At 46.1% G+C, this 14,795-nt stretch overlaps 10 non-coding genes and 2 pseudogenes across 10 annotated transcripts; 1 reads left to right on the forward strand and 11 right to left on the reverse strand.

Moving 5' to 3' along the window:
* The first annotated feature begins 9 nt into the window (after window positions 1-9).
* Window positions 10-172, forward strand: LOC135017946 (U1 spliceosomal RNA). Its single transcript, XR_010215720.1, has one exon. It is a non-coding gene; the product is annotated as a U1 spliceosomal RNA (small nuclear RNA).
* A 3,304-nt stretch (window positions 173-3,476) lies between these two features.
* On the reverse strand, window positions 3,477-3,640 carry LOC135017689 (U1 spliceosomal RNA). The gene has a single exon (XR_010215483.1). It is a non-coding gene; the product is annotated as a U1 spliceosomal RNA (small nuclear RNA).
* A 692-nt stretch (window positions 3,641-4,332) lies between these two features.
* Window positions 4,333-4,474, reverse strand: LOC135017868 (U1 spliceosomal RNA; annotated as a pseudogene).
* A 152-nt stretch (window positions 4,475-4,626) lies between these two features.
* LOC135017923 (U1 spliceosomal RNA) lies at window positions 4,627-4,790 on the reverse strand. Its single transcript, XR_010215701.1, has one exon. It is a non-coding gene; the product is annotated as a U1 spliceosomal RNA (small nuclear RNA).
* A 692-nt stretch (window positions 4,791-5,482) lies between these two features.
* Window positions 5,483-5,624, reverse strand: LOC135017869 (U1 spliceosomal RNA; annotated as a pseudogene).
* Window positions 5,625-5,776: 152 nt separating this feature from the next.
* Window positions 5,777-5,940, reverse strand: LOC135017979 (U1 spliceosomal RNA). The gene has a single exon (XR_010215744.1). It is a non-coding gene; the product is annotated as a U1 spliceosomal RNA (small nuclear RNA).
* A 6,748-nt stretch (window positions 5,941-12,688) lies between these two features.
* LOC135018066 (U5 spliceosomal RNA) lies at window positions 12,689-12,804 on the reverse strand. Its single transcript, XR_010215825.1, has one exon. It is a non-coding gene; the product is annotated as a U5 spliceosomal RNA (small nuclear RNA).
* Window positions 12,805-13,079: 275 nt separating this feature from the next.
* On the reverse strand, window positions 13,080-13,195 carry LOC135018003 (U5 spliceosomal RNA). The gene has a single exon (XR_010215762.1). It is a non-coding gene; the product is annotated as a U5 spliceosomal RNA (small nuclear RNA).
* Window positions 13,196-13,469: 274 nt separating this feature from the next.
* LOC135018039 (U5 spliceosomal RNA) lies at window positions 13,470-13,585 on the reverse strand. Its single transcript, XR_010215797.1, has one exon. It is a non-coding gene; the product is annotated as a U5 spliceosomal RNA (small nuclear RNA).
* A 275-nt stretch (window positions 13,586-13,860) lies between these two features.
* LOC135018020 (U5 spliceosomal RNA) lies at window positions 13,861-13,976 on the reverse strand. Its single transcript, XR_010215778.1, has one exon. It is a non-coding gene; the product is annotated as a U5 spliceosomal RNA (small nuclear RNA).
* Window positions 13,977-14,250: 274 nt separating this feature from the next.
* LOC135018016 (U5 spliceosomal RNA) lies at window positions 14,251-14,366 on the reverse strand. The gene has a single exon (XR_010215774.1). It is a non-coding gene; the product is annotated as a U5 spliceosomal RNA (small nuclear RNA).
* Window positions 14,367-14,630: 264 nt separating this feature from the next.
* LOC135018051 (U5 spliceosomal RNA) lies at window positions 14,631-14,746 on the reverse strand. The gene has a single exon (XR_010215810.1). It is a non-coding gene; the product is annotated as a U5 spliceosomal RNA (small nuclear RNA).
* Between the last annotated feature and the right edge of the window lie 49 nt (window positions 14,747-14,795).

Raw genomic sequence — 14,795 nt, forward strand, 5'->3', positions numbered from 1 at the left:
GCCCAACTCCTACTTACCTGCCAGGTGAGATACTATGATCTTGAAGGTGCTTCTCCCAGGGCAAGGCTCAACCATTGCACTCTGGGTGTGCTGCCCCTGCGATTTCCCCAAATATGGGAAACTTGACTGCATAATTTGTGTTTCCCCTGGTCGGCTCTCGTATAATTCAGATCTCTTTGTCTCAGGTCTCTCTCCAGCCTAGTTTGCTGTCTGTTTCCACTTCTCTTTTCTTGAGCCGCTCCCTTCTATGCCCTTGCGCACTATCCTGACTTCTCCCGTCTGCTTACTTTGTGCCTTCCAACGCACAATGCGAACTACAGGTAGTGCTGCAGGGCCCACACCCTTTTATTTGCCTTACAGAGCAGCTCTGGAGCTGTTACAGTGCCCAGCTGCTGCAAGAAATCAGCTTGAATGCTTCAGGGGCTGGGGCATAGCCAACATGAGCCCCACACCGAAGGAGGGTGGAGGTGTTTAATGCGAACTAGGGGTCATCCAAGCGCCGCAAAAGGCCGCCATGCCCTGCATAACCCTTTTCTCTTTTCATATGCAGATGAGGGTTCCAGCCAACTTTGGCCCACTGCTTGGATGACATCACCGTATGCAAATTCGTCTCCTGCAGACCTTCCCCCAGGAATGCTTGTACTAGTAATTGCATATGGTTTGATATTTGATGGTGCTTCAGTATTAGGCAGCCTTCCGCCCTCCCATGTTCATCTGAAAAAATGTGGTCTCCCTGCAGTTGTTGTCCCCAGACGAGAGTTCCCTTGTGCTTCCTCAGTTGAATCTCCTTAACTTGACGGGGAAGGGGCTTGCCCGAGCAGCCACCCTCCCCAGCCCTATCCCAACTCATACTTATTTTGCATATGAGATCTCTATATCATGAAGATTGTTATCACAGGGTGAAGTTCATCCATTATATTTTAAAATAGGAAGGTTCAAATTACATATTTGAATTGCATCTATGTGCTGGATTCAAATGTCCCCCCCCCCTTCCTTTCTCAATTGTGCCCGTCAGCAGCTATTCTAAGGTTGCTGCCAATGGGTGTGACACATTAATTTCTTCTGTGGGGTACACTGGACTCCACAAGGATTCACATTGGGGTGTAGAGTAGGATCTTGATCTGAGGCACCAACCGGCTCAAAGCTTTTGACTGTTCCCAAGATGCTCAGCGCATTCTCCTCTATAACCCCGCTTCCATGAACAGGGAGCTCAGTTTGTAGTTGGTGCCTTCAGTAGCAGGCCACTTAACAGGGGCCTGCCTCAGGCAGCCTATTCTTAGCTATTAATTTTGACAAGAAAATAAGAACTTTTTTTATGAGAATCTACAAGGGCTGCAGCAGGCTAGGTCTAATAGACATCTTTACTGCAGCTTCATCACTCCCAGCGGCGCTGTATACTCCCGTGCCCTGGTTGCTGGGTCACTGCAGCGGAGGCTCCGGTTTCTTCCTAAGGTCAGTCACACACGCACCGCCCTTCCGGATCACGAGGCCGCTGATGAAGGGGAGTGTGGCCGTAGGGGGTGGACCGTGTGCGCACTGGCGTGGACACTGATTACTGGGCAGCCGCTCCACGAGCCACCAGGTACAGTTAAGGAGCACAGGTCTGGGGTTTTTTCTCCCATATTAAACCAATTTTGTACTGCCCGCAGCGCATTGTGATAGGTAATAGGGCCTGATTCAGGTTGGATTGCAATCACAGTAAGCGATCCAACTGCAAAAATTGCTAAGAGCATACGCATGTGCCTGCATTTTCTGCGGCACCCCGCAGAGAATGCGATCGCCTCTGCCTGTCAATCGGGGCAGGGGGGGAGAGGGGGGTCAGCAACACTCCATTTCCAAGTCAGGGATGGAGCGGTGCGGGGGCAAGGCTTCAAAATGGGGTCTGCAACGGAGGAGACACAGGGGGCGTGGTCACAGCGGCTGTATGACATCACATTCAGCCGCTGTGATCACAAAAATGGTGGCGGCTTCCTGCGCGCACATACAGTCTGCACCAGCAGGAGGCTACACCATTTTTTATGATCACGCTGAACTGCAGTGCGACTGCAATTACAGATTGGTCAAGAAGGGAGGCGTCATGCTGGGTGGCCATGTCCAGTCACTGTGCAGGAGCCAGCACCGCTCACACACTAGTCCCCGGGTGCAGCCCCCAACCCCCGGGACACCCGGAGCAACAAAATGTAGATTCAGGCCACCAGGCCACGCCCCTACCTATGAAACCATGCCTCCTTTTTACCATTGCGCTGCTTATCTGCGCGCACTGCATTACAATCTCCTTCGCCACCTCTCTGGGTGTCACCAGTGATAGTGACACCTCTGCCATGCTTGTAGCAGCTGGTCCTAAGATCTACGCCTCAAGCCCTGAGTGTTTGCCCTTGTGACTTGTTGATCATCATAGCGAAGCAGATGCTTACAGAAAACTGCAGGGGCTTAGATTGAAAATAAAAAAATATATGGGTATAAGGTAGAGAGGAGCGGGTTCGGTTCTCCGAGAACCGAATTCCCCACGAACTCCACGTGGTTTACACTGGTCCGAGGCAGGCTCGGTTGTTCCCGCCTGACTCGGAAAACCTGAACAAGGGAAAATGTCATCATCCCGCTGTCGGATTCTCGCGAGATTCGGATTTCATATAAAGAGCTGCGCGTTGCCGCCATTTTTACTCGTGCATTGAAGAGGGAGCGGAGAGGACGTGGCTATGTTCTCTCAGTGGAAATCTCAATATCAGTGCTCAGTATCAGTGGTTACTTATTGCTGCTCAGTAATACTAGTAGTGTGTCTCTCCTGCTCAGTGTCAGTTCTCAGTAGTATCCTCATCAGTGCTCAGTATCACTGCTCATTGTCTTGTGCTGCATTGTGGTGCTCAGCATACTACAGTACATTACTAATAGTCCAGTGCTGCATCTTGCTGCTCAGTGTCAGTTCTAGTATCATCATCAGTGCTCACTATCACTGCTCATTACATTGTGGTGTTCTGTATACTACAGTAACATAGTAATATAGTAACATATAGTAATATAGTTTTTGAGGTTGAAAAGAGGCAAATTGCCCATCGTGTTCAACCTGTTTTAAGTTGTGATGATTCTACATACTTGCTGAATAATGTTTTATGACTAGTTAACTACTACAACTCATGTTACCCCCGGATTAACCATGTTGATATTTTAAGTATTATAACCTTGGATAGCTTTTTCATTCAGAAATGTATCCATTCCTTTTTTAAATCCAATTACAGAGTCCGCCATTACCACCTTCCCTGGCAGGGAATTCCACATCCTGATTGCCCTAACAGTGAAGATCATAGTATCTCACCTGGCAGGTAAGTAGGAGTTAGGCTAGAGCTGTGGAGGATTGCTGCTTGGGCACCCCCTGTCAAGTGAAGGAGATCCAACTGAGGCAGCACAAGGGAACTCTCGAAAGAAGAACAAGGCTAGAGGAAGATCTGAGACAAAGAAATCTGACTTTTACCAGAGCTGACCAGAGGAAAGCACAAACACAGTCCCCCACTACCACAAATAATGCAGTCGAGTTTCCCACATTTGGGGAAATCACAGGGGTCAGCATACCCAGAATGCAATGAATGAACCTCACCCTGGGAGAACAATCTTCATGACCAAGGTATCTCCTATGCAAAATAAGTATGATTTGGGATAGGGCTGGGGAGGGCCGCTGCTCAGGCACATCTCTGTCAAGTAAAGGAGATTCAACTGAGGCAGCACAAGGGAACTCTCATCTGGGGACAACAACTGCAGGGAGAACACATATTTTCAGATGAACATGGGAGGGCAGAAGGCTGCCTAAAACTGAAGCACCCCCAAACAACGAACCAAATGCAACTACTAGTGCAAGCATTCCTGGGGGAAGGCCTGCAGCAGATGGATTTGCATATGGTGATGTCATCCAAGCAGTGGGTCAAAGTTGGCTTCAACCCTCGTCTGCATATGAAAAGAAAAAAGGGGTGTGCAGGGCATGGCGGCCTTTTGCGGCGCTTGGATGACCCCTAGTTCGCATTAAACACCTCCACCCTCCTTCGGTGTGGGGCTCATGTTGGCTATGCCCCAGCCCCTGAAGCATTCAAGCTGATTTCTTGCAGCAGCTGGGCACTGTAACAGCTCCAGAGCTGCTCTGTAAAGCAAGTAAAAGGGTGTGGGCCCTGCAGCACTACCTGTAGTTTGCATTGTGCGTTGGAAGGCACAAAGTAAGCAGATGGGAGAAGTCAGGATAGTGCACAAGGGTATAGAAGGGAGGGGCTCAAGAAAAAAGAAGTGGAAACAGACAGCAAACTAGGCTGGAGAGAGACCTGAGACAAAGAGATCTGAATTATATGAGAGCCGACCAGGGGAAACACAAATTATGCAGTCAAGTTTCCCACATTTGGGGAAATCGCAGGGGCAGCACACCCAGAGTGCAATGGGTGAGCCTTGCCCTGGGAGAAGCATCTTCATGATCATAGTATCTCACCTGGCAGGTAAGTAGGAGTTGGGCTAGAGCTGGGGAGGGTCGCTGCTCGGGCACCCTCCTGTCAAGTGAAGGAGATCCAACTGAGGCAGCACAAGGGAACTCTCGAAAGAAGAACAAGGCTAGAGGAAGATCTGAGACAAAGAAATCTGACTTTTACCAGAGCTGACCAGAGGAAAGCACAAACACAGTCCCCCACTACCACAAATAATGCAGTTGAGTTTCCCACATTTGGGGAAATCACAGGGGTCAGCATACCCAGAATGCAATGAATGAACCTAACCCTGGGAGAACAATCTTCATGACCATGGTATCTCCTATGCAAAATAAGTATGATTTGGGATAGGGCTGGGGAGGGCCGCTGCTCAGGCACATCTCTGTCAAGTAAAGGAGATTCAACTGAGGCAGCACAAGGGAACTCTCATCTGGGGACAACAACTGCAGGGAGAACACATATTTTCAGATGAACATGGGAGGGCAGAAGGCTGCCTAATACTGAAGCACCCCCAAACAACAAACCAAATGCAACAACTAGTGCAAGCATTCCTGGGGGAAGGCCTGCAGCAGATGGATTTGAATATGGTGATGTCATCCAAGCAGTGGGTCAAAGTTGGCTTCAACCCTCGTCTGCATATGAAAAGAATAAAGGGGTGTGCAGGGCATGGCGGCCTTTTGCGGCGCTTGGATGACCCCTAGTTCGCATTAAACACCTCCACCCTCCTTCGGTGTGGGGCTCATGTTGGCTATGCCCCAGCCCCTGAAGCATTCAAGCTGATTTCTTGCAGCAGCTGGGCACTGTAACAGCTCCAGAGCTGCTCTGTAAAGCAAGTAAAAGGGTGTGGGCCCTGCAGCACTACCTGTAGTTTGTATTGTGCGTTGGAAGGCACAAAGTAAGCAGACGGGAGAAGTCAGGATAGTGCACAAGGGTATAGAAGGGAGGGGCTCAAGAAAAAAGAAGTGGAAACAGACAGCAAACTAGGCTGGAGAGAGACCTGAGACAAAGAGATCTGAATTATATGAGAGCCGACCAGGGGAAACACAAATTATGCAGTCAAGTTTCCCACATTTGGGGAAATCGCAGGGGCAGCACACCCAGAGTGCAATGGGTGAGCCTTGCCCTGGGAGAAGCATCTTCATGATCATAGTATCTCACCTGGCAGGTAAGTAGGAGTTGGGCTAGAGCTGGGGAGGGTCGCTGCTCGGGCACCCCCCTGTCAAGTGAAGGAGATCCAACTGAGGCAGCACAAGGGAACTCTCGAAAGAAGAACAAGGCTAGAGGAAGATCTGAGACAAAGAAATCTGACTTTTACCAGAGCTGACCAGAGGAAAGCACAAACACAGTCCCCCACTACCACAAATAATGCAGTTGAGTTTCCCACATTTGGGGAAATCACAGGGGTCAGCATACCCAGAATGCAATGAATTAACCTAACCCTGGGAGAACAATCTTCATGACCATGGTATCTCCTATGCAAAATAAGTATGATTTGGGATAGGGCTGGGGAGGGCCGCTGCTCAGGCACATCTCTGTCAAGTAAAGGAGATTCAACTGAGGCAGCACAAGGGAACTCTCATCTGGGGACAACAACTGCAGGGAGAACACATATTTTCAGATGAACATGGGAGGGCAGAAGGCTGCCTAAAACTGAAGCACCCCCAAACAACAAACCAAATGCAACAACTAGTGCAAGCATTCCTGGGGGAAGGCCTGCCGCAGATGGATTTGCATATGGTGATGTCATCCAAGCAGTGGGTCAAAGTTGGTTCAAACACCTTTGCAAAGTTCTATAAGTTTGATACCCTGGCTGAGGAGGACCTCCTGTTTGCTCAATCGGTGCTGCAAAGTCATCCGCACTCTCCTGCCCGTTTGGGAGCTTTGGTATAATCCCCATGGTCCTTACGGAGTCCCCAGCATCCTCTAGGACGTAAGAGAAAATAAGATTTTAAACCTACCGGTAAATCTTTTTCTCGTAGTCCGTAGAGGATGCTGGGTGCCCGTCCCAAGTGCGGTCTACTTCTGCAAGACTTGTATATAGTTATTGCTTACATAAGGGTTATATGTTAGTTTTCATCGGTCTTGGACTGATGCTATGTTGTTTTCATACTGTTAACTGGGTAGTATATCACAAGTTATACGGTGTGATTGGTGTGGCTGGTATGAATCTTGACCTTGGATTAACAAAAATCCTTTCCTCGTACTGTCCGTCTCCTCTGGGCACAGTTTCTCTAACTGAGGTATGGAGGAGGGGCATAGAGGGAGGAGCCAGTGCACACCCAGATCTAAAGTCTTTCTTAAAGTGCCCATGTCTGCTGCGGAGCCCGTCTATCCCCCATGGTCCTTACGGAGTCCCCATCATCCTCTACGGACTACGAGAAAAAAAAATTACCGGTAGGTTTAAAATGTTATTTTTTTCTCTGCAACCCACTGCTAAATTGTGCTTCCTAGCTGTTTTTTATAAAATCACTTAATTAAATCTAACTCTGATTACGTCAGAGAAGGCCAGGTACCCTACACCATAAGAGGGGGTTTGAAATTTTGACTTGTCTACTTAAAGATCACCAAAATCTGATGACAAGGTCAATTACATCCCTGGGTGGGATTGAACCACCAACCTTTTGGTTAATAGCCCATGTAAGTGCAAGAAATCCTGAAGCACTCACTCATCATGGGAAAGTACCAATGTGTTTCTTACAAAAATTCTCCAGATTATTGACTTTTTAAAGTTTTTCTAGGAAACGTTCTAGATGAATTCTTATTAGCCTTTGTCAGTATTGACTTTCGCAAGGTGTCTCTGTGGCGCAATCGGTTAGCATGTTTGGCTATTAACCAAAAGGTTGGTGGTTCAATCCCACCCAGGGATGTAATTGACCTTGTAATCAGATTTTGGTGATCTTTAAGTAGACAAGTCAAAATTTCAAAAACCCCCCTTATGGTGTAGGGTACCTGGCCTTCTCTGATGTAATCAGAGTTAGATTTGATTAAGTGATTTTATAAAAAAACAGCTAGGAAGCACAATTTAGCAGTGAGTTGCAGAGAAAAAAAATTATGCTGGCAGAAAAGTCCAATTGAGTGATTAAACAGCTCTTCATTTTCTGATTTTATGTTTATGCTAACAAATTTGCTCTCTGAAAAGTGTCCACAAAGCCAAGTCTCTGATTAACACCTTTGTAGGAATGGTTTTTCACCTATTACTGAATTAAACTTGCTTCATTGGAAAGGCATCAAAGATGCATCCTCATTTCAATGTCTACTGAAATAATACAGGTTGACACCAGGAAACGTCACTGCATCCTTGCTGCTTCCTCATGGGGAAGTCTGTTTAATGTGAAAACAAGGTGATATCTAATCAGCACACAGGTAAGGAATTAAGAAAATCTTTCTTTATGGGTGAAGATGTTTCTCACAAATTGTTGTCCCAATGCATCATTGAAATTCAAGATGGAAGATGATTTTCATATATCACTTGTACATTTTGCATTGCTCTTCTGGTGACAATGTAGTTTGTTTTTGTCAATTACCATTTCAGTAATAGGGTAAAGAAAATTAAGTGGATTTTTTAAAGAAAACAATGCTGTCAATATACTATTAAAACAAATTAAAATGATAAAAGTTATTGTACTTTAAGTAAAAATAAAAGTGCCAAAATATCAATCCCAGTTTTTGATTACTTTAATTATAAAAAAAAAAATGCACATAGCAGAGGATAGTTTCGATCAATCGACCTCTGGGTTATGGGCCCAGCATGCTTCCATTGCACTACTCTGCTGCTCATGGAAGTGTCAGAGATCCTGAAGACTAAATTGATTAAAGGCCTTAAAGTACTGGACTATAAGGAAAGACTTACTAGGCTGAATATTTATACACTAGAAAAGAGGTGCCTAAGAGGAGATATTATTAATATCTTCAAATATGTAAAGATACATAACAAAGAGTTATCAGAGGAATTATTTATTAAAAGAACACGTGGTCACTCGCTGCGACTGGAGGAAAGTTCAGAACGCAATGGAGGAAAGGTTTCTTCACTGTTAGGGCAATCAGGATGTGGAATTCCCTGCCAGGGAAGGTGGTAATGGCGGACTCTGTAATTGGATTTAAAAAAGGAATGGATACATTTCTGAATGAAAAAGCTATCCAAGGTTATAATACTTAAAATATCAACATGGTTAATCCGGGGGTAACATGAGTTATAGTAGCTAACTAGTCATAAAACATTATTCAGCAAGTATGTAGAATCATCACAACTTAAAACAGGTTGAACACGATGGGCAATTTGCCTCTATTCAACCTCAAAAACTATGTTACTATATTACTATGTTATTGTAGTATACAGAACACCACAATGCAATGAGCAGTGATAGTGAGCACTGATGAGGATACTAGAACTGACACTGAGCAGCAAGATGCAGCACTGGACTATTAGTAATGTACTGTATTATGCTGAGCAACACAATGCAGCACAAGACAATGAACAGTGATACTGAGCACTGATGAGGATACTACTGAGAACTGACACTGAGCAGGAGAGACACACTACTAGTATTACTGAGCAGCAATAAGTAACCACTGATACTGAGCACTGATATTGAGATTTCCACTGAGAGAACATAGCCACGTCCTCTCCGCTCTCTCTTCAATGCACGAGTAAAAATGGCAGCAACGCGCAGCTCTTTATATGGAATCCGAATCTCGCGAGAATCCGACAGCGGGATGATGACATTTTCCCTTGTTCAGGTTTTCCGAGTCAGGCGGGAACAACCGAGCCTGCCTCGGACCAGTGTAAACCACGTGGAGTTCGTGGGGAATTCGGTTCTCGGAGAACCGAACCCGCTCCTCTCTACCTTATACCCTATCAATTTTTTTATTTTCAATCTAAGCCCCTGCAGTTTTCTGTAAGCATCTGCTTCGCTATGATGATCAACAAGTCACAAGGGCAAACACTCAGGGTTTGAGGCGTAGATCTTAGGACCAGCTGCTACAAGCATGGCAGAGGTGTCACTATCACTGGTGACACCCAGAGAGGTGGCGAGGGAGATTGTAATGCAGTGCGCGCAGATAAGCAGTGCAATGGTAAAAAGGAGGCATGGTTTCATAGGTAGGGGCGTGGCCTGGTGGCCTGAATCTACATTTTGTTGCTCCGGGTGTCCCGGGGGTTGGGGGCTGCACCCGGGGACTAGTGTGTGAGCGGTGCTGGCTCCTGCAAAGTGACAGGGCATGGCCACCCAGCATGACGCCTCCCTTCTTGACCATGCTGTAATTGCAGTCGCACTGCAGTTCAGCGTGATCATAAAAAATGGTGTAGGCTCCTGCTGGTGCAGACTGTATGTGCGCGCAGGAAGCCGCCACCATTTTTGTAATCACAGCGGCTGAATGTGATGTCATACAGTCGCTGTGACCACGCCCCCTGTGTCTCCTCCGTTGCAGACCCCATTTTGAAGCCTTGCCCCCGCACCGCTCCATCCCTGACTTGGAAATGGAGTGTTGCTGACCCACCTCTCCCCCCCTTCCCCGCCCCGATTGACAGGCAGAGGCGATCACATTCTCTGCGGGGTGCCGCAGAAAATGCAGGCACATGCGTATGCTCTTAGCAATTTTTGCAGTTGGATCGCTTATTGTGATTGCAATCCAACCTGAATCAGGCCCTATTACCTATCACAATGCGCTGCGGGCAGTACAAAATTGGGTTAATATAGGAGAAAAACCCCCAGACCTGTGCTCCTTAACTGTACCTGGTGGCTAGTGGAGCGGCTGCCCAGTAATCAGTGTCCACCGCAGTGCGCACACGGCCCACCCCCTACGGCCTCGCTCCCCTTCAGCAGCGGCCTCGTGATCCGGAAGGGTGGTGTGTGTGTGACTGACCTTAGGATGAAACCGGAGCCTCCGCTGCAGTGACCCAGCAACCAGGGCACGGGAGTATACAGCGCCGCTGGGAGTGATGAAGCTGCAGTAAAGATGTCTATTAGACCTAGCCTGCTGCAGCCCTTGTAGATTCTCATAAAACAAGTTCTTCTTTTCTTGTCAAAATTAATAGCTAAGAATAGGCTGCCTGAGGCAGGCCCCTGTTAATTGGCCTGCTACTGAAGGCACCAACTACAAACTGAGCTCCCTGTTCATGGAAGCGGGGTTATAGAGGAGAATGCACTGAGCTTCTTGGGAACAGTCAAAAGCTTTGAGCCGGTTGGTGCCTCAGATCAAGATCCTACTCTACACCCCAATGTGAATCCTTGTGGAGTCCAGTGTACCCCACAGAAGAAATTAATGTGTCACACCCATTGGCAGCAACCTTAGAATAGCTGCTGACGGGCACAATTGAGAAAGGAAGGGGGGGGGGGGGGGACATTTGAATCCAGCACATAGATGCAATTCAAATATGTAATTCGTACCTTCCTATTTTAAAATATAATGGATGAACCTCACCCTGTGAGAACAATCTTCATGATCAAGAGATCTCATATGCAAAATAAATATGAGTTGGGATAGGGCTGGGGAGGGCTGCTCGGGCAGCACCTCCCCCGTCAAGTTAAGGAGATTCAACTGAGGAAGCACAAGGGAACTCTCGTCTGGGGACAACAACTGCAGGGAGACCACATCTTTTCAGATGAACATGGGAGGGCGGAAGGCTGCCTAATACTGAAGCACCATATGCAACAACTAGTACAAGCATTCCTGGGGGAAGGTCTGCAGCAGACGGATTTGCATACGGTGATGTTATCCAAGCAGTGGGCCAAAGTTGACTGGAACCCTCATCTGCATATGAAAAGAGAAAAGGGGCATGCAGGGCATGGCGGCCTTTTGCAGTGCTTGGATGACCCCTAGTTCACATTAAACACCCCCACCCTCCTTTGGTGTGGGGCTCATGTTGGCCATGCCCCATCCCCTGAAGCATTCAAGCTGATTTCTTGCAGCAGCTGGGCACTGTAACAGCTCCAGAGCTGTTCTGTAAGGCAAGTAAAAGGGTGTGGGCCCTGCAGCACCACCTGTAGTTCGCATTGTGCGTTGGAAGGCACAAAGTAAGCAGACGGGAGGAGAAGTCAGGATAGTGCGCAAGGGCATTCTTTTCTCTTAGTCCGTAGAGGATGCTGGGGTCACATTAAGAACCATGGGGTATAGACGGGATCCGCAAGAGACATGGGCACTTTAAGACTTTCAAAGGGTGTGAACTGGCTCCTCCCTCTATGCCCCTCCTCCAGACTCCAGTTATAGGAACTGTGCCCAGGGAGACGGACATTTCGAGGAAAGGATTTATTGTTAAACTAAGGTGAGCATCTTACCAGCTCACACCTTAAACATGCCGCAGAACGTGGCATTCAACAGAACACAAGCCAACGGCATGAACAATTGCAGCAAAAAGCTGACCAGAACCATAACACAACATGTGTATAACCACAAGTAATAACTGCAGACACAGTATGGACTGGGACGGGTGCCCAGCATCCTCTACAGACTAAGAGAAAAGGATTTACCGGTAGGTATTAAAATCCTATTTTCTCATACGACCTAGAGGATACTGGGGTCACATTAAGAACCATGGGGTTATACCAAAGCTCTTGAACGGGTGGGAGAGTGCGTACGACTCTGCAGCACCGAATGACCCAACTTAAGGTTATCATCAGCCAAGGTATCAAACTTGTAAAACTTAGCAAAAGTGTTTACTAAATAGCTGCTCGGCAAAGTTGCAATGCCGAGACTCCCCGACCAGCTGCCAAGGATGAACCCACCTTTCTAGTAGAATGGGTCTTCACCTACTTCAGTAACGGCAATCCTGCCGTGGAACGAGCATGCTGAATCTTACCACAGATCCAGCGCATAATGGTCTGCATGGAAGCAGGACACCAAATCCTGTTGGGAGCATACAGGACAAACAGAGCCTCTGTTTTCCTAATCTGAACCGTTCTGGTGACATACATTTTCAAAGTTCTGACCACAGCCAGAGACTTTGACTCAACGAAGGTGTCAGTGGCCAAAGGCACCATGTGGAAAGATGAACCACCTTCGGCAGAAATTGTTGACGTGTCCTCAATTCTGCTCTATCTTCATGAAAGATCAAATAAAGGCTCTTGTGATACTGCATGGTTTGTACTGTTTTCCATGTGCTCCCAGACCTTTAAGCAAGTAGCATGGTCAAGAAAGTTCTGTTTGAAAAGAAACAACATTTACTGTCATTGTTATGCAAATAAACTTACATTAAAGCTAACAAGAAAGCACACTCGTTCTGTCTTTAAACTGATAAAAGAAACCCCAATAATATGGGGCATGCAAAAATTGAGATAAAACTCAGTTTTGCTCCTCTCCACGGAAATCTTTAATAAAAGGCGAAATATTTGTTAGTTCTGAAGAGAAACCAGAGCATGACCAAGATTCCACCTGTCGCCTGAGTGCCATGCCAGCAGTTCTCATTCAGCTGAAAGTGAGCACCCAATTTGAATGAAAGAAAGCAGATTTCTCACCAGGCTTCCCCTTGCTATAAACATGGTTTGTACTCTTTTCCATGAGCTCCCAGATCTTTCAAGCAATTAGTGTGGTCAAGAAAGTTCTGTTTGAAAAGAAACAAACATTTACTGTCATTTCTATGCAAATGAGCTTACATTAAAGCACACTCGTTCTATCTTTAAACCGATAAAATAAAACCCCAATAAGATGGGGCATGCAAAAATTGAGATAAAACTCAGTTTTGCTCCTCTCCACGGAAATCTTTAGTAAAAGGCGAAAGATTTGTTCGTTCTGAAGAGAAACCAGAACATGACCAAGATTCCACCTGTCGCCTGAGTGCCATGCCAGCAGTCCTCATTCAGCTCAAAGTGAGCACCCAATTTGAAAGAAAGAAAGCAGATTTCTCACCAGGCTTCCCCTTGCTATACACATGGTTTGTACTCTTTTCCATGTGCTCCCAGATCTTTCAAGCAATTAGTATAGTCAAGAAAGTTCTGTTTGAAAAGAAACAAACATTTACTGTCATTTCTATGCAAATGAGCTTACATTAAAGCACACTCGTTCTATCTTTAAACCGATAAAAGAAACCCCAATAAGACGGAGCATGCAAAAATTGAGATAAAACTCAGTTTTGCTCCTCTCCACGGAAATCTTTAGTAAAAGGCGAAAGATCTGTTCGTTTTGAAGAGAAACCAGAGCATGACCAAGATTCCACCTGTCGCCTGAGTGCCATGCCAGCAATCCTCATTCAGCTCAAAGTGAGCACCCAATTTGAAAGAAAGAAAGCAGATTTCTCACCAGGCTTCCCCTTGCTATAAACATGGTTTGTACTCTTTTCCATGTGCTCCCAGATCTTTCAAGCAATTAGTGTGGTCAAGAAAGTTCTGTTTGAAAAGAAACAAACATTTACTGTCATTTCTATGCAAATGAGCTTACATTAAAGCACACTCGTTCTATCTTTAAACCGATAAAATAAAATCCCAATAAGATGGGGCATGCAAAAATTGAGATAAAACTCAGTTTTGCTCCTCTCCACGGAAATCTTTAGTAAAAGGCGAAAGATTTGTTCGTTCTGAAGAGAAACCAGAACATGACCAAGATTCCACCTGTCGCCTGAGTGCCATGCCAGCAGTCCTCATTCAGCTCAAAGTGAGCACCCAATTTGAAAGAAAGAAAGCAGATTTCTCACCAGGCTTCCCCTTGCTATAAACATGGTTTGTACTCTTTTCCATGTGCTCCCAGATCTTTCAAGCATTTAGTATAGTCAAGAAAGTTCTGTTTGAAAAGAAACAAACATTTACTGTCATTTCTATGCAAATGAGCTTACATTAAAGCACACTCGTTCTATCTTTAAACCGATAAAAGAAACCCCAATAAGACGGAGCATGCAAAAATTGAGATAAAACTCAGTTTTGCTCCTCTCCACGGAAATCTTTAGTAAAAGGCGAAAGATCTGTTCGTTTTGAAGAGAAACCAGAGTATGACTAAGATTCCACCTGTCGCCTGAGTGCCATGCCAGCAGTCCTCATTCAGCGCAAAGTGAGCACCCAATTTGAAAGAAAGAAAGCAGATTTCTCACCAGGCTTCCCCTTGCTATAAGCATGGTTTGTACTCTTTTCCATGTGCTCCCAGATCTTTCAAGCAATTAGAATGGTCAAGAAAGTTCTGCTTGAAAAGAAACAGACATTTATAGTCATTGTTATGCAAATAAACTTACATTAAAGCTAACAAGAAACTGATAAAAGAAACCCCAATAATATGGGGCATGCAAAAATTGAGATAAAACTCAGTTTTGCTCCTCTCCACAGAAATCTTTAATAAAAGGCGAAAGATTTGTTCGTTCTGAAGAGAAACCAGAGCATGACCAAGATTCCACCTGTCGCCTAAATGCTGTGCCAGCAGTCCTCATTC

Source organism: Pseudophryne corroboree, unplaced genomic scaffold (assembly GCF_028390025.1).
Source record: "Pseudophryne corroboree isolate aPseCor3 unplaced genomic scaffold, aPseCor3.hap2 scaffold_320, whole genome shotgun sequence".
NCBI classification, from domain to species: domain Eukaryota; kingdom Metazoa; phylum Chordata; class Amphibia; order Anura; family Myobatrachidae; genus Pseudophryne; species Pseudophryne corroboree.